Source organism: Rosa chinensis, chromosome 3, assembly GCF_002994745.2.
Source record: "Rosa chinensis cultivar Old Blush chromosome 3, RchiOBHm-V2, whole genome shotgun sequence".
Taxonomy (NCBI): domain Eukaryota; kingdom Viridiplantae; phylum Streptophyta; class Magnoliopsida; order Rosales; family Rosaceae; genus Rosa; species Rosa chinensis.
Window position 1 is genome coordinate 20,944,899 of NC_037090.1, and position 15,378 is coordinate 20,960,276.

Sequence of the window (15,378 nt, forward strand, 5' to 3'; positions counted from 1 at the left end):
GTTCATAAATTACGAGGTATAGTGGCAATCACAAGTTGCTTTTTCCTGTACACAATCAAGCACAATTAAACAGAGTTAATGCTGTCAGTACGTGCATGGGCGAGTGGAAATCAGAGGGTACTATATTCCAGGACCAATTTCTTGAAATTGCGGGGCAAGTGGCAATTACAAGCTATTAGATTCCAGGACCAATTTCTTGAAATTGCGGGGCAAGTAGCAATTACAAGCTATTAGAACCAGAGATTCATGCCCTTATGTTGTTCAAAACTTGTCTGCTTAGGATTTAGTTCACAGATTTGTTTTGATGTAACAGAGTTAATGTCGTCAGTACGTGCATGGGCGAGTGGAAATCACAGGGTACTATATTCCAGGACCAATTTCTTGAAATTGCGGGGCGAGTGGCAATTACAAGCTATTAGAACCAGAGATTCATGCCCTTATGTTGTTCAAAACTTGTGTTTTGATGTTAGGCATTTGAAAGGTGAAGCACTGTTCACTCTTACTGGCTTCTATCTGAGATTATGGTAGTTCTGCACTTGAAGGTGCATGAGGTGAAGGCTTTACTCAATATTTGTGGTGAAAAAGGCTATAATGATTTTCGTGCTGGCTTTGCTTTGATGACTCTTCAGTCCTCGGTCCTCAGTCCTCACTAATGAATGCCAAAAGTTTGAATGCTGTGCCTGCTGTGCTGATTTCTGGGACAATAGTAGGACTAATGGCAAGGTAGTTGAGAGAACTAAACTTCCTCTTTCATCATTTCTCGCTGCTCTTTAGTTTAGTTGTTTGTTTGTTGGGTTTTTTTTTAAGGGGGAATATTCACTCTCGAGCCAGATCATGTTTGCCTTGTTTGCAAGTTGAGGCCTTTATAAATTAGTAGAGGAGACGGACAGATCTACCTATCCTGACAATAGTTCATGCAATGCGAACCAATGACACTTAATGCGTCATATGCAAGTAATTTTGCATTCAACTTTGTCCTTCATATGTAGCTATAGACTTGTTTTCATATTTATGTCTGGCACATATCTTCCTTAAATGGTGTAACTGTACCCGTCCTCTGATTATGTATGAGCCTCAAAATGATTTTAGAGCTTGTTGGTTGTTCTTGTGTAGGAAGCGATGTTGTTCATAGCTGTTATACTAGACATGTCTCCGGTAAATGGATTTGGAAGCACCAAAGAGTGCTTCTGTAACTCAAGGATGTACTCGAAACTGTTTCTGACCAGTTCGACTAGAAGTGCTTTTGAATACCGGATAGCCATGAGCATGTCTTGTAGTTATGTCAACTGTTATCAGTCCCTTGAAAAAAAACATTACACGTGTAAATTTAAAACCATAAGCCTCAATCAAAATCAAAGGGAGTTCTCAGGGAAAGTGAGCAATATATTGGCTCAATATATGGTTGGAAAGAATTAATCATGGCCGATAATCTGTAGCCTTCGATCCTTATATGAAGGTTCATTAATACCCCTTCAAAATTTTCATTCCATGTGCTGCTTAATTTAAAGAGAGCCAAATAAGATGGACATTTCAATTCAAGCCTAAGCAAGTGACCAGTTTTATGATTAGCCAGATAGTCCCCATATAGGAAGCACTGAGGCACCGACTCTGAGTGAAAAGTAATTAAGATCAAATTTGTTGATTCAACCCTACCCACCTGCTGGCTAGGTCTCAAACCTTCGAACAATTTCCCTTTTTATTTCAGAAAAATCTAGGTTGTGTTTAAGGATATCTCTATTTTGTGTTTAATTCAAACTCTAGGTTACTTGACCTAGTGATAATAGGGTTCAATTAGAAGAATCTAGAGATTCTCTTTCCTTGTATGATTCTATCTCTATGCATTGTAATCCTCTATATAAAAAGGCCCCTATTATCAATGAGAATACACAGCGATTATCTCTCAATTTCTGATTCCCTAAAACACGTTATCAGCACGAAGTCCTAACCAGCTGAGATCCTAAAATCCCAGAAACCACCGCCGCCTACCTTGAAGCTCTCAATCCCAGGAACCCAGAATCGGCGGCACCACCCCAAAAACTGGCCGGAATCAATCTGAACCGGCCACCGGAAATGTTCAAACCGGCCTCCCAAGAAAATCCAAAGATCTCCTGTGCGGTTCGCCATCTTCCCGTCCACCATTCACGGCCACCTTTTGTCAGTAACTGCACCTCGTCCCCAGAATCCGGAATCTGAAAAATCACCATCGGAACCGGCCAAAATTCAACCGAACCGACCACTGGCGTCCAAATAACCTGAACCGGCAGAAAAAGAAAAAAAAAAAAAGGGAGAAGAACCTGCTGCAGCCCAAGCCCACCTTTTGCAGCCCAAGTTGAGCCCACGTGTAGCAGGCCCCAGAGGAGCCCACGTGCATCACCCAAGCCGCCAAGCCGCTCAGCCGCGTCAGCATCCTGTCTGCTTGCCGCGTCAGCACGGACTACTGCCATGTCAGCACCAGTCAACGCCTGTCAACCCCCGGTCAACACTTTTCCGGCGACTTTTCCGGTCACTTTCCTGCGACTTTCCGGCAGCTACAGTAACTTCCGGCGGCGTTCCCAGCAGCTACAGTAGCTTTCGACGCGATATTTTTCTGGTCAAAATTTCCGGTAAACTTTTCTAAAAGTTCCCGTTTTTGAAGTTTTTTTTTTCAATTTCTTCTTCTTTTCTCGGGGACTTCCAACATCCCTTCTTCTACCCCCCTTTCTCTACATAGGGGAGACCAAAAGCCGAACTATGGGGGTTCATGCTCACTCCAAGCTTGGAGCTTGTAGAGTCTTCCAAACTTAGAGTTTGTTGAGAAGAAAACGATCGAGCACATACATCGTTGTTTCGATCTAATCCAAAACCCCTCTTGGAATCGGATTTTCTTGGAAGCGACTACGCTTAGAAAATTCCTAATTTCTTAGAAGCGACTACGCTCAGAAATTTAATAGTTTTTCGTGGTAGCTTTTTCCGCTCTGAAACTAACCCTTTTCGTGTTCTCTTTCGGGATGAGTAACCTGAACAAATTGGACTTTGCTCCATTGGGAACAACTGGCTCTGAATATCACAGATGGGTTCGTGAGATCCGCCAGCATCTCAAGGCCGATGGAATCTTGAATACGATTCTCGAGCCTAGCCAGGACGTGCTAACTGTTGAGCAAGCTCAAGCTTTGGAACCAAATAGAGCAGCCTTAGAGGCAAATAAGGCGAAAGCCATCATCCTAATGACTCACCATATGGATGATTCGCTCCAGTACGAGTTTATGAACGAAGAAGACCCCAGAAGGCTGTGGGTCTCACACGAAGAAAGATTTGGCAATGTCCGTAATTCCTTGCTTCCTGACCTAGAAGTAAGATGGCATAGCCTCCGCTTCTGTGATTTCAAGTCAGTTATTGACTATAACTCAGAAGCACTTCACATTAAATCCTTAATGGAATTCTGTGGTAAAGAGATCACAGATGCGATGTTGATTGAGAAGTCTCTCCCTACCTTCCCCGTCTCTGCATTTATGGTTACTAAGAACTATCGAATCGATCACAAGGTTTCATGAGCTCATTGGAGCTATGAATGTCGCTGAAAAGCATGACAACATCCTTGTGAAGAACTATAATTCGAGATCCGTGGGAGCAGAGCATATTCTGGAATCCAATTATAGTCGCGCCCTAAAGAGAGGGCGCTAAGAGCGAAACCCTAATCTTAGGGATACTTCTTGACATTCTAGTCCATATAATCGCTCTACTTGGGAAGGTAATCGCCCAAATAGGCGAACACGGAACCAAAGAGGTCAACATGGAAAGAGAGAGGGTGGCAACTCCTCTAGCCATGTTGGTGGCGCCACCAACACTAAGAGCCATCCAAATGACGCTTTCAAAGCGCCTTAATCAATGGAGTTTGAGCAAAGAGATGTCTGTTCTCGATGTGGAGTGTCTGATCATTGGGCACACATTTGTAGAGCTCGTGAAGAAATTGTCACCACCTACAAACCATATTGTGAAGCAAGAGAAGCTCACTATGTGGAACAAGAAGATCAAGAAGATGATCTAGAGTGAAGGGTTGAAGACTACAAATCTGGCTGGGATCAATAGATCGCCAATTCTGTTTAAGTCTTTATTTTTCCAAGAGATGTAATAGGCAATTGCCATATACTTTGTAGTAAATGCCATTGGATTAGATTCTCCTAATGGTTAAGAGACAATGATGTACTTTGTTGGCTTATGAATAAAATTTCGAGTCCTTTTCTTTATGACTCAATTTTGATTCTGAGCATATGACTTTGTGACTACAATGGCTGGGCCATCAGTATTAATTCAAGGACATGGAATAGCCCAAGTTCCACTTGCCAAATGGCACCTTGATTACAGCTGTCACAGAAACTCTCTACGCTCTTAGGGCAATACGTACCCTATGAATAGCCAACAAATTCCATGCGAAAATGCATGTAGAGAACGGAAATGAGTTCCTTTGCAATACCTCTAATGATTGCGAACAAAGATGCATCTTAGAGAAGTTTATGTGTCTCTCTAGTGGACTCTATGTCACTATTCAAGCTATTAATCCAATAAAAGTTATGAGAGAAGATCTCTTAGATTTAGACACATATTGGCTTTGTCACGACAGGATAGATCATCCTAGTCATGACATGATGATCCGTCTACTAAATACTTCACACGGACATCCATCCTTTTGAGCAAAGCAAAGCAAGAATCTGATGACGCCATAAAAGGCGCCAACCATCAGCATAACGCCATGGTTGTTCCTCCTAGTGGCCATGACGCCATGGCTCCAACGCCATGATGGGAGATGTAGTCACACATTTTGCTTCTAATAGTGCTACAGACGCTCAGGCCCAACCAAAATCCTCATCGGTTGCTTCTAAGGCCTCTCGCTCATTTTGCAAAGCCAGTTCCTTCGGGAAATTAGGACTGAGACCGTCCTACGCAAAGGATATGAAAATACTCATTATGTTCTTACATAGAATCCTTAGGGATTCTGTGGACTAGTTCAACCAACTTGCGGACGTTTAAATATCTCATGATATTGGTTGACACGCAAACACGCTGGTCACGTGTTGTGCCATTGTCCACATATAAATGCTGCTTATGCTACACTCCTAGCACATATCATATGACAATGGGCTCACTCCCCAGATCATCCTATTCAGTCAATTGGATTTGACTATGCTAGAGAGTTTACATCGAAAGCCTTTTGATGGATATTGCAATGGGACTGATGTTGGACATCACATTCTCATGTACACACCCAAATGGTCTTCCGGAAACGACTACGATGATAGTCCGGACATTGGTAATGCGCGCCAATCTTCTTATATCCGCTTGGGGTGATGCAATATCGCATGCAACTATGCTAATTCGTCTACGACCTACCGCCATTCAATATACCTCTGTGTTACAGCTAGTGACTGGGTACACGTATTTTGTACTTACGCACATTTGAGTGAGCCATTTATGTGCCCATTGCGCTGCCACAGCGCACTATGACAGGTCCTTACAGACGAATGGGCCACTTAGTTGGATTTGAGACTCCAACAGTCGTCCGCCACTTAATGCCCTTGCAAGGCGATCTCATTACCGCTAGATTTGCGGGTTGTCACTTTGATGAGACAGTCTTCCTATCGTTAGGGGGAGATAAGAACACGGATGTTCAACAGGAACGACAGGGATTATCGTGGCCTGTCCCCACTATGTCTCAACTCGATCCCTGTTAAAGTGACGAGGTCATACAAATATGCTGTAAACATGCCTGCAAGGAAGAACGTCCCTACGTGAGGACATAGCGCCACCCTACATGGAGGTAGGCATGGCGTCAACGCCAAAGAGAGTGGCACTCTGGCGTTACAGGCCATGGCCCCAGCTAGGATGCGTGGGAGGCCCGTGGGTTCGAAGGATACTTTGGCACATTCCAATCCTTTGATCATCAAGACTCAAAATCCGTCTCATGAGTATCTTTCCGGCAACATAGAGAAATTTGGCCTAAGTGGAAAGATGCGATCTAGGTTAAGATGGATTCTCTAACGAAGAGGAAGGTTTTCGAGCTAGAGATGCTAACACCTCCTGACATAAAACCTATTGACTAATGGGTCTTCGTTAGAAAGCGTGATGAGAAAAAGAGATGGTAATCTCGCCTTATGGCGCAAGGCTTCTCACAAAACGCCCTGGAATCGACTACGATGAGACATATTCTCTCGTAATGGATGTCATTGCACTCCACTACCCTGTCAGTTTGGTAGTTTCCGAACAACTGAACATGCAGCTTACAAATGTGGTCACTACGTATCTCTATAGGGATCTAGAAACAGAATATACATGAAGGTTCCACTACTAGAATTCTGTTCATTTACATCAGTCCAGAACCGATGTAAAACTAAATTTTGACCGATGTCTTTGTGGCTGATGTAAAAGATATGGACATCAGTATAAGTGCGTTTTTAACCGATGTCCCAGACAACAACCAACATCGATTCTAAAAAACAAATCGATGTATAATCATTATAATCATCATAATTTTGTATGTTAACTGCATTTAATTCTTCATATTTTCACATTTTATGCTTAATAAAGTATAGCTTGAACAATACCTACGTGAACATTTAAATCGATTACAATTTCAGAAATGATGTCTAATACTCTTGTAGACATCAGTCTCCAAAAAATTTTGTTTGTTCGTGTCCATTTTTACCTGCATCTTGCCACCTTATTTTCTTGAGAACGATGTATGTGCCTTTAGGCAACATCGGTTAATCTATTAAGAATGATGTGTTAGTTCGTTGTAGACATCACTTCTGTTTTTCAAAACCGATGTCCTGTATTTCATGGTAAATCGGTTTACTTTATAGTAACTGATTTGTACGTTGACAATAGATAACAGTTTGGTGTTTAGATATCGATGTGCATTGGTTTTGTGTACATCGATTTTGAGGTGACATTTCGATACGTTGATAATCATGAGACATCGATTTTTATTTTGGTACTGATTTCTAATCTCTGAATTGACATCGTTCTCTTTGACATTACTGTTTTGTTATGCATTTATATACATTAGTTCATTTTGACAAGCATGATGTGCAAAATAATCATCTAGCTGCTAGTGTGAAAAGAAATATATTTCTCATCATCCAAAAATTGGGGCTTTCCATTAATTTTCTCATACTCATTCATGATTCTACATAATTCACAAAATAAAACCCCAAAACCTACAAAGGCTAGTCCATAAACATATTAGCAACCAACTACATTATCCATTGCAATATTGAACTTGGCTGCCCTCTTTGTCAAAATCTTCTGAATTTCCCTACTAACAGTCTAAAATTGAAAGAATAAACGAATCGACAATCACAGACGTTGTTCAATCTTCAACTTATCCTTCAGAAAATGTACAAAGATGGAAAAGGTTTATTCATACCATCTAGAGGTCACAGCTTCCAGCAGTGCTGTCCACGAAATGGGGTTGTGCGTGGACATCATAGATGATTGGCCTCTCAAAACCATGGAATTATTAGGTGTGTCGCTTCTGGATAGACCTTCAACTCTAAGATATCAGTGGATTATATTGACATAGTAGATACAGAAAGTAGAACATAAAGGACTTCTACACTCATAACTAAGGACTAGGAAGGTATCCAAATATGCGACTGCAGAATCCCACATCACTTGCATACTCGGTCAATCTCAGTTATAGAAGATAAAAGTGGCATAAGGGAGCAAGACAAAAGTGCATCCTCTGAACTAGCCACCACAATCGCAGCAATAACTAATTGTTAAGAACACCCAATGCAAGGAACAAGTCCAAATAGGGACATCTAAATAATGAAAACCAGCTGGCAAAGAAGAATGATGCAATTAATTTCATAGGGTTAAAGTATATACCAATATTAAAATCCACCAAAACTAATCTGTCCATTTCTTCTAAACCATGAAAATAGTACAAACGTATAAAAGACATGTTCCTAGCATGAAACATGAAAATATAAGCTCCTCAATATCTTCGGGTAAACAACACACATGGATATAACACTTATCTAGGGATGTATGAAAAGCAAAAACAACAAACACAAATATAAGGAATGAAAATGTCACCAACTATCAAAGGAATGCAAAATGTAGTTATCCTTGAACCTTCCAACAACTTGGTGATACTGTCCGATACCAATTATAATGGAACTAACTTCCATAATTAATTCTTCTCATTTTTTTATTCTAATCTGGTGCTCTTTGAAGTGTAGGACTGAATGCATCACAAGAAATCCAAAGTGGCACAACATGATAAGAACCAAACATATCAATCACTACTAAATAAATTAAACCAATCATAGTTAACTGGGTTTTCAATTTTGGGTTTCGATTGAGATGTAAATCAAAAGTTAAGTTTCATAAGTGCCAAATTAAATCTTATTAAAAAAAGAGAAGTACCTGCTAGAATGTGATTGAGGGCGATGCGATTTAGGTGTCGCCGTAGCGGGAGGTTGAGAATGGATCGTTGTAGTTCAATTTGACGATGACTGGCTTCATGTTCTGGGCAATGGCGTGGCTGTCGCCAAAGGGATCAGGAAGTTCTATGTCCCACCACTCTGACGTTTTCATGGTGATGTACTGAGCCTCCGTCCTGCTCTAATGGTTTCAATCATACATGTAAACTATGATTAAACATACAAGAAAAATGTCAAATTGAAAAACAGAACCCTCACCTCCAATTTCATGACCTGACAAATTAATCCCCAATCGAGAAAGAAGCTAATTTTCATAGGTTTATTTCAGTTAAGAGACGCAAAGATTCATACCCTATTCTCTGAGAGAAACTTGTGAAGAGAGAGAGCAATAGAAAACTGGGACTTTGTATGGAGAACCAAGCTGCAACAACGAAAATGAGGGTAGGAGGTCGAGTTAAGTTCCCGTTTCCCATGTAAAAGAACCAATTAATCTTTGGTTTTAAAAACTAGTAACAAAGAAACCATTTGTTTTTTTTTTTAAACTAATAACAACATGGACATACCTTTTCTCCTACTTTTTCTTGATGTTCCTTCACTTTCTACTATAACTTTTTCAACCTCATGTTCACCCTCAATCGTTCTTCCTGTTGATATCACATGCAAGCTAAGTTCCTTCGACATGGAAAAACTACCATCTCCTTAGTGGATTAAAAACAAAAAGACAAAATCATTTGAGATTATACAGTCAGATATTCACTATAATGATAAAGCACATAACCAAAATTCTTGCCTTCACAAAACTCACTGTTTGCTCTTTTCTAGTATACCACGATCCAAGTTACGCAACACATACTGGTTATAATCTTTTACAATCCTCATTATAATGTTCGATGTCGATATCCCCTCAGTTCTTTTTGTCTCCTTAAACCTGCCAACGGCTTTGACCTATAAGAAAAGAAGCACCTAATAACAAATTAAATGCTAAAGTATAAGGTGACATGGAAACAAAAGAAACGTAACTATTATGTGAAACTTACAAATTCATATACATCCTTTCTAGCCCTACTAGCATCAGCATAACTGTACAAGACTCATCAAAGAGTATAAACAATTGCATGGTCAGTGTGTCACTAATAATAAAAAAAAGTGTGAAACATATGCAACTACTATCGATATCTATAAGATCTAAGTTATACCATATCTTATAAAGAAGCAAAGAGTAAACAAAGAAACAAATATTAAGTTAATCCATGATTTCAGTACTTAAAAGTCACCAAGAAGCAGCATAACATTCGTGCTGAAAAGTGAGAAATTTAAAAAAATTTCCTTACGGGAGAGAGTCATGGGCTATATAGTCAATATTATGCTTGTCAAGAAATTCTTCGTTGACTACCCAGGGTGCATCAGGAATGACTTCATCCACCCACCTGCACAAGTAAAACTCACTGTTTATGGTCTTGACTACACAACTCTATGGTATGAAAATTTCATTGACACACACACACACACAGATACATATGTATGTGTGTATACATGTATTAAACTATAGTCCCAAGAATATCCACAAAACCAAAAATAAATTTTCTGGAAAAAGGATGTGAAATTTAAGAGGGGGGAGGAGGGAGAAGAAAGTAACAGAGAAATCATCATACTTGCAATGGCAAAGAGATTCATACCGTTCGGACTCCGTCATAACAGTTTTCCCTTTAAACTTGTGAGTGGTAGCATCATTGCAAACACCAACGAGCAAATAGGTGTTAGGAAACCTGAATTCAGAATTTTGACTTATAAGCAAAATGCAAACAAGGATGCCACATGGTATCAATTTCAAACATAGACATAGCAAGCACCCCATAAGGATATAGAATATCACATACAACAGCAAATCGCAAAAACAAGAGCAAAAGTAACAAACCAAACAAAACTTAATCCCTGCTTTTTTTTTCTCTCTACTCTGCTTGTAGTCCGATATAATGCTACAAACAGTATCTTACATGTTTCACCCTCAGAACCATCCCTATAATCTTACAAAAATAGCTTCAATGTTGTTAAAAATCCAGAAATTCATATGTAATATAAAAGTAATTATGAAGTGTGAGAAATTGATTGCGAAAGATTAAAAACACATAAGGAGCACTAGCTCCAAACCCAGCAGAGCAAAACCCATCTGCCCCAACCTAGAATCAAGAAGGAAAGAGAAAAACAAAATGATAATCACAAGGGCTTTATGTGAATACAGAGTTAAGAGTTCAAACAGATTGAGGATAGAGAGAAGCTTACCGAGCTGGTTGGAGTCGAGCACCCACCGAGTTGAATCAAACTCTTTCATTGAAACTGACATAATAGAATCCTCCGGTCATTCTCTGAAGCCACTCGCGCCGAATCGCCACCGCTCTCTTGTCCCCGAGCTTCGATTCGAGAGAGTAAAACGGAACGGCGCCGTCTAGAACGGCCTGGGTGATGTCCTCGTCCTCCTCAGAGCACAATACGGGGTCAGCGTCCATGAATTTGGGTTTGGCAGGGGGAGGGCAGCAGCGGGAGTCGATGAGGACGTCTTCGTTGTCGTCTTCCCAGGTGTCGTTGATGCCGAAGAGATGAAGGACTGGACCAACTCGATGCCGAAGAAGCCGATAAGGTAGATGCAGGAGGTGATATGTTTAACAATGGCAGCGAGTTCGAGTGAGGAGAGAGGAGCTCGAGTTTGGGAGGAGAAAGGAGCTCGAACTTTAGGGTTTCTATTTCAGTTTTGGGGTCGGGTGCTTTTTTTTTTTAAGTGTGAAAATTTTAAGTTTTAGAACCCGCTTCCATTCAATTCATTAAACACTTAGCGCGTTCACGAATTTGAGGTTCCCGCAAATTTTGAAACAAAAATTTTAACATCTGTCATTTTAAGAACTGATGTTAATGATACACATTTAAATCGGTATTTTTCAAAAGCGACGTTAGCTTACTTTTTTACATCGTGTGCAAGTCTGACCGATTTAAATGATGTGATGTAAATGAATAGATTTCTAGTAGTGTTCATGGAGAACTTCATTTACCCAAGTCAAGTGGCTCTAGACCATGGAGTGCGTTTACAAAGAGGTTGAAACGCTCACTAAAGTGACTACTTGATTGGAAAGGGATATGCCCACGCGTTTCTATGACAAGTTTCAGATTCTATCGCGGTTCATGTTGGACATGATCTCCATTAGAAGCCCTTAAAGAGTTAAGGGAAACCGCTGAACACTTGAAATCCGAGTTTGAGATGAAGGATTTTGGGAGAACACGATTATGTCTCGGTTTAGAACTCGAGCATCATGTCGATAGATGCTTAGGCATTTTGATAAGGTCAAGCCTTCAAGCACCCCCATGATCGTCCGTAGTCTTGATCCTGAAAAGGATCCTCTTTGTTCGAAGGATGATGACGAAGATGCGCTAGGGGCAGAAATGCCCTAGTTAAGTACAATAAGCGCATTATTGTACCTAGCTCAATGCACAAAACCGGACATCTCATATGTTGTGAACTTATTAGCTAGATATAGCTCTGCGCCAACGCGACGCCATTGGATTGATATGGGCTTGCTCTATCCCTATAAAGAGATGATGGATTCGGATCCATCACACACCAGGTACGCCGCCAACACTGGCCTACGTCCACTATCCCCATCCCAAAACAACATGTGTTTTGGAAGGTTTTGCTGATGTTGGGTATCTCTTTGACCCACACGAAGGTCATTCCCAATCCGGTCAAGTGTTCACCATGGGAAAAGACCGTGACATCTTGGAGGTCTACAGAATAGACCCTAGTCGCTATATCTTCGAACAATGCAGAGATCATTACTCTTCAAGAAGTGGTTCGTGAATGTATATGGATTGGATCCATAATTACGTATGTTCGAAGCAATTGTGGTTTGAAGTCTTCCACAGATGAGCCTACGAGCATTTAGGATAATGCTGCTTGTTTTGAACAAATGAGGCAAGGCTACATCAAAAGCAATAACACCAAGCATAATCAGCAACAACAGACGCTCCTCGAGATCAAAGTGAACTAGATTCAATCTGAGGACAGTAAGGCAGACTTGTTTACTAAGTCATTACTCAAATCCACGTTCGAGAAACATGTGGCAAGAATTGGCTTGCGGAAATTATCTGAACTCCCATGATCGTAGTCATCAGGGGGAGGCGCAGACATCATGGGGAGATGTCTACATGTTCACCTCGAAACGTGAAGGGTGTGTTGTGCTCTTTTTTCCCTTCGACCGAGGTTATTTTTGTCCCACTGGGTTTTTGTTACTCGGCAAGGTTTTTAACAAGGCAACGAGAGAAGCACCGCATTTGGACAACACAAGGGGGAGTGTTTAAGGATATCTCTATTTTGTGTTTAATCCAAACTCTAGGTTACTTGACCTAGTGGCAATAGGGTTCAATTAGAAGAATCTAGAGATTCTCTTTCCTTGTATGATTCTATCTCTATGCATTGTAATCCTTTATATAAAGAGGCCCCTATTATCAATGAGAATACACAGCGATTATCTCTCAATTTCTGATTCCCTAAAACAGGTTGTTTTTTTAAGTTTTATCGATATGGCTCTTTTCATTATAATACTACACGCTTTTTATTAGTTAGAGACCCATGTTATAATTTAAGAATTTTTTTTTTGGTTAAAAAAAAAAATTGTTTAGTTTGCAAATTTGAGATTTACTCTATCATTTCCTAAATTTGGGTATCATTAGGATAAATACAACTTTCATATGGGAGAGCAAGGACTAAAATTTTGATATTTTCGCCGAAATATCGCCGAAAATATCGTTTTTTTGGAGTCACGAAACTTTCCTTACTTACTAATATAGTATCGAGCGAAATTAAAGAAATTTCGGGAAATTTCGCGATATATTCGGAATTTTGGAGAATATTCCCGAATATTCTCCAAAATTCTGACTGATAAATTCCACTCAAAAAGCCAACAAAGTAGTTGGCAAGGTTCGAACCTTGCTTAACTGTGAAGCACACAAGCAGCACAACCAACTCCGCTGGCCTTTCAGTTCATGTATTGATGCAAGTCATGTAACTTATATTAATACATTCTATTTTCCCCCCTTTTTTTTTTTTGGGGGGGGGGGGGGGGGGGGAATCTGAAACTTTACTAAATGCCTAAATCTATTGATAACTTGCAATTTTCAAAATTCACCAATATTTCTAGATTTTCTACAATTTTCAAAATCTTACACCTACAAATAATTATAATTATGGCTAAAACTGAGCAATGTTTGTAACAACTATTAGCAGAAAAACCCACAGCTAATTTCCTCTAAACCATATTGTTGATACACACACACACACACACACACACACAAAACTATAAGGGCGAGTTATCATTTAATGAATATTTTTTAAAATACACTTAGGCTTTATAATGAGAGATGATGAAGATAGTGAAAATTTTAAATCTAATATGTTCTTTACGTGGTTCCAAGGTACACACGTAATTCAAAGGGCAATGTTCGATTTGTACAAAAAATATGTATATATGGCTTGATGGCTTAGTCTCCCATTAGGTTTCTACTCATAAAAAAAAAAAAAAAATCTGAGATGTTTAAAGTGAATTTTTAAAAATTGTTAGCGACTCAGCATATATTATGTTACATTATATTACTATAACTCACTGTGTAATAATGTTTATTCAAGGTTTTCTTATGAAATATAGTAGATAATTGATTAAATAAACATATCTAAAAGTTTCACTTAAAATTTCCATGTTTTTCTTCAAATTTCCATCATTTTTCTTGATTATTTACCGAAATCGATATATCCTCGATATTTCCGTCGAAATTTCCGTTTCCAAGACCATCGATATTTCCTCGAAACTCGATATTTTGGTCCTTGTGGGAGAGTGTATCATTCCGTACCCTAAATGATTCATTTTTCCTAATTTTTTTTTTTTTTTGTGAATTTCCTAATTACTTTGCTAGCATGACCAAACATGTTGGTGGAAAACTCATGAGAATTTTCTTTTGGAAGAGAGTTAGAGATGACATCTATAAGCCATGGTCTTTCCTCTAACTAAAAGAAAAGTTCACCTCTTTGGACAGTAAATTTAGCAATGGTATGAGCTACCACATTCTTTCACCCAATTTACAATGAATCGTTGAATTATTCATAGGAGAAAGAAGAGTTTGAATTTCAGCAACAGCGATACCATCTGTATCGGAGGAATGCTAGCTCTTGCTTATTAATCAGATTCATCACCTCTAAGCAAGTAATCAGATTCCATAATGAGAGACTGAGTCACTGAGAGAGCAGAAATGGCCACCTCTAGAGCAATTCCATTACCGTTTTACGTGCTAAGAATATAACCAAGACGGCAAGACTAGATCACATATCGCCTGCATTTTCCTTTGTAACAAGAATACATAAGCCACACGTGCATTTGTGCATGTAAAGATATTTATTCTTGACCTAAATAGCGAGCAAGTCCACCACCAAAGAAAATAGCGAGCAATCCTTTGTGTTCATTTGCAAACTTACACAAGTTCATCTCCTTGAACAGAGACTGTGATTATCTTCAAACATCATCATCAGACTAATTGCTATCTAGTTGGAGTATCAATGCGGTCGCTAACGAGTGGTAAATGTATCATTATTTTCATAGTCTCTTATGTCAGATATTGTTGCCCAGCAAATCTGAAAAACATAAATATTGTCAGGATCTTTAAAATATTACGACCGGAATTTACTGAAGCGCTGGCTTTAAAACCCACATTTATTTTTCTCCGTGTGTTCGTAGTACAAGACTTCAATGGATGGTTCTCAATGAATAACCAAAGAAATGTTTATAGGGCAGAGGAAAATTAATGTTCATAAATATATACAGCATGCATTTCTACTCTGTAAGGGGTTCCTGTTGGAGTTTTATAGCTATGAATATTGAATGTTCATGAATTGGTAGGATATGCCTGCAAGCATTTGATCTCC

The 15,378-nt window shown here is 39.4% G+C and overlaps 1 long non-coding RNA gene and 1 pseudogene across 1 annotated transcript; both read right to left on the reverse strand.

Moving 5' to 3' along the window:
• Positions 1-7,154: 7,154 nt before the first annotated feature.
• On the reverse strand, positions 7,155-8,880 carry LOC121052355. Its single transcript, XR_005808801.1, has 3 exons — positions 8,407-8,880; positions 7,400-7,517; positions 7,155-7,299 (listed from the first exon to the last, which is right to left on the reverse strand). It is a non-coding gene; the product is annotated as an uncharacterized LOC121052355 (long non-coding RNA).
• An 85-nt stretch (positions 8,881-8,965) lies between these two features.
• LOC112194269 lies at positions 8,966-10,927 on the reverse strand (annotated as a pseudogene).
• Positions 10,928-15,378: the final 4,451 nt, after the last annotated feature.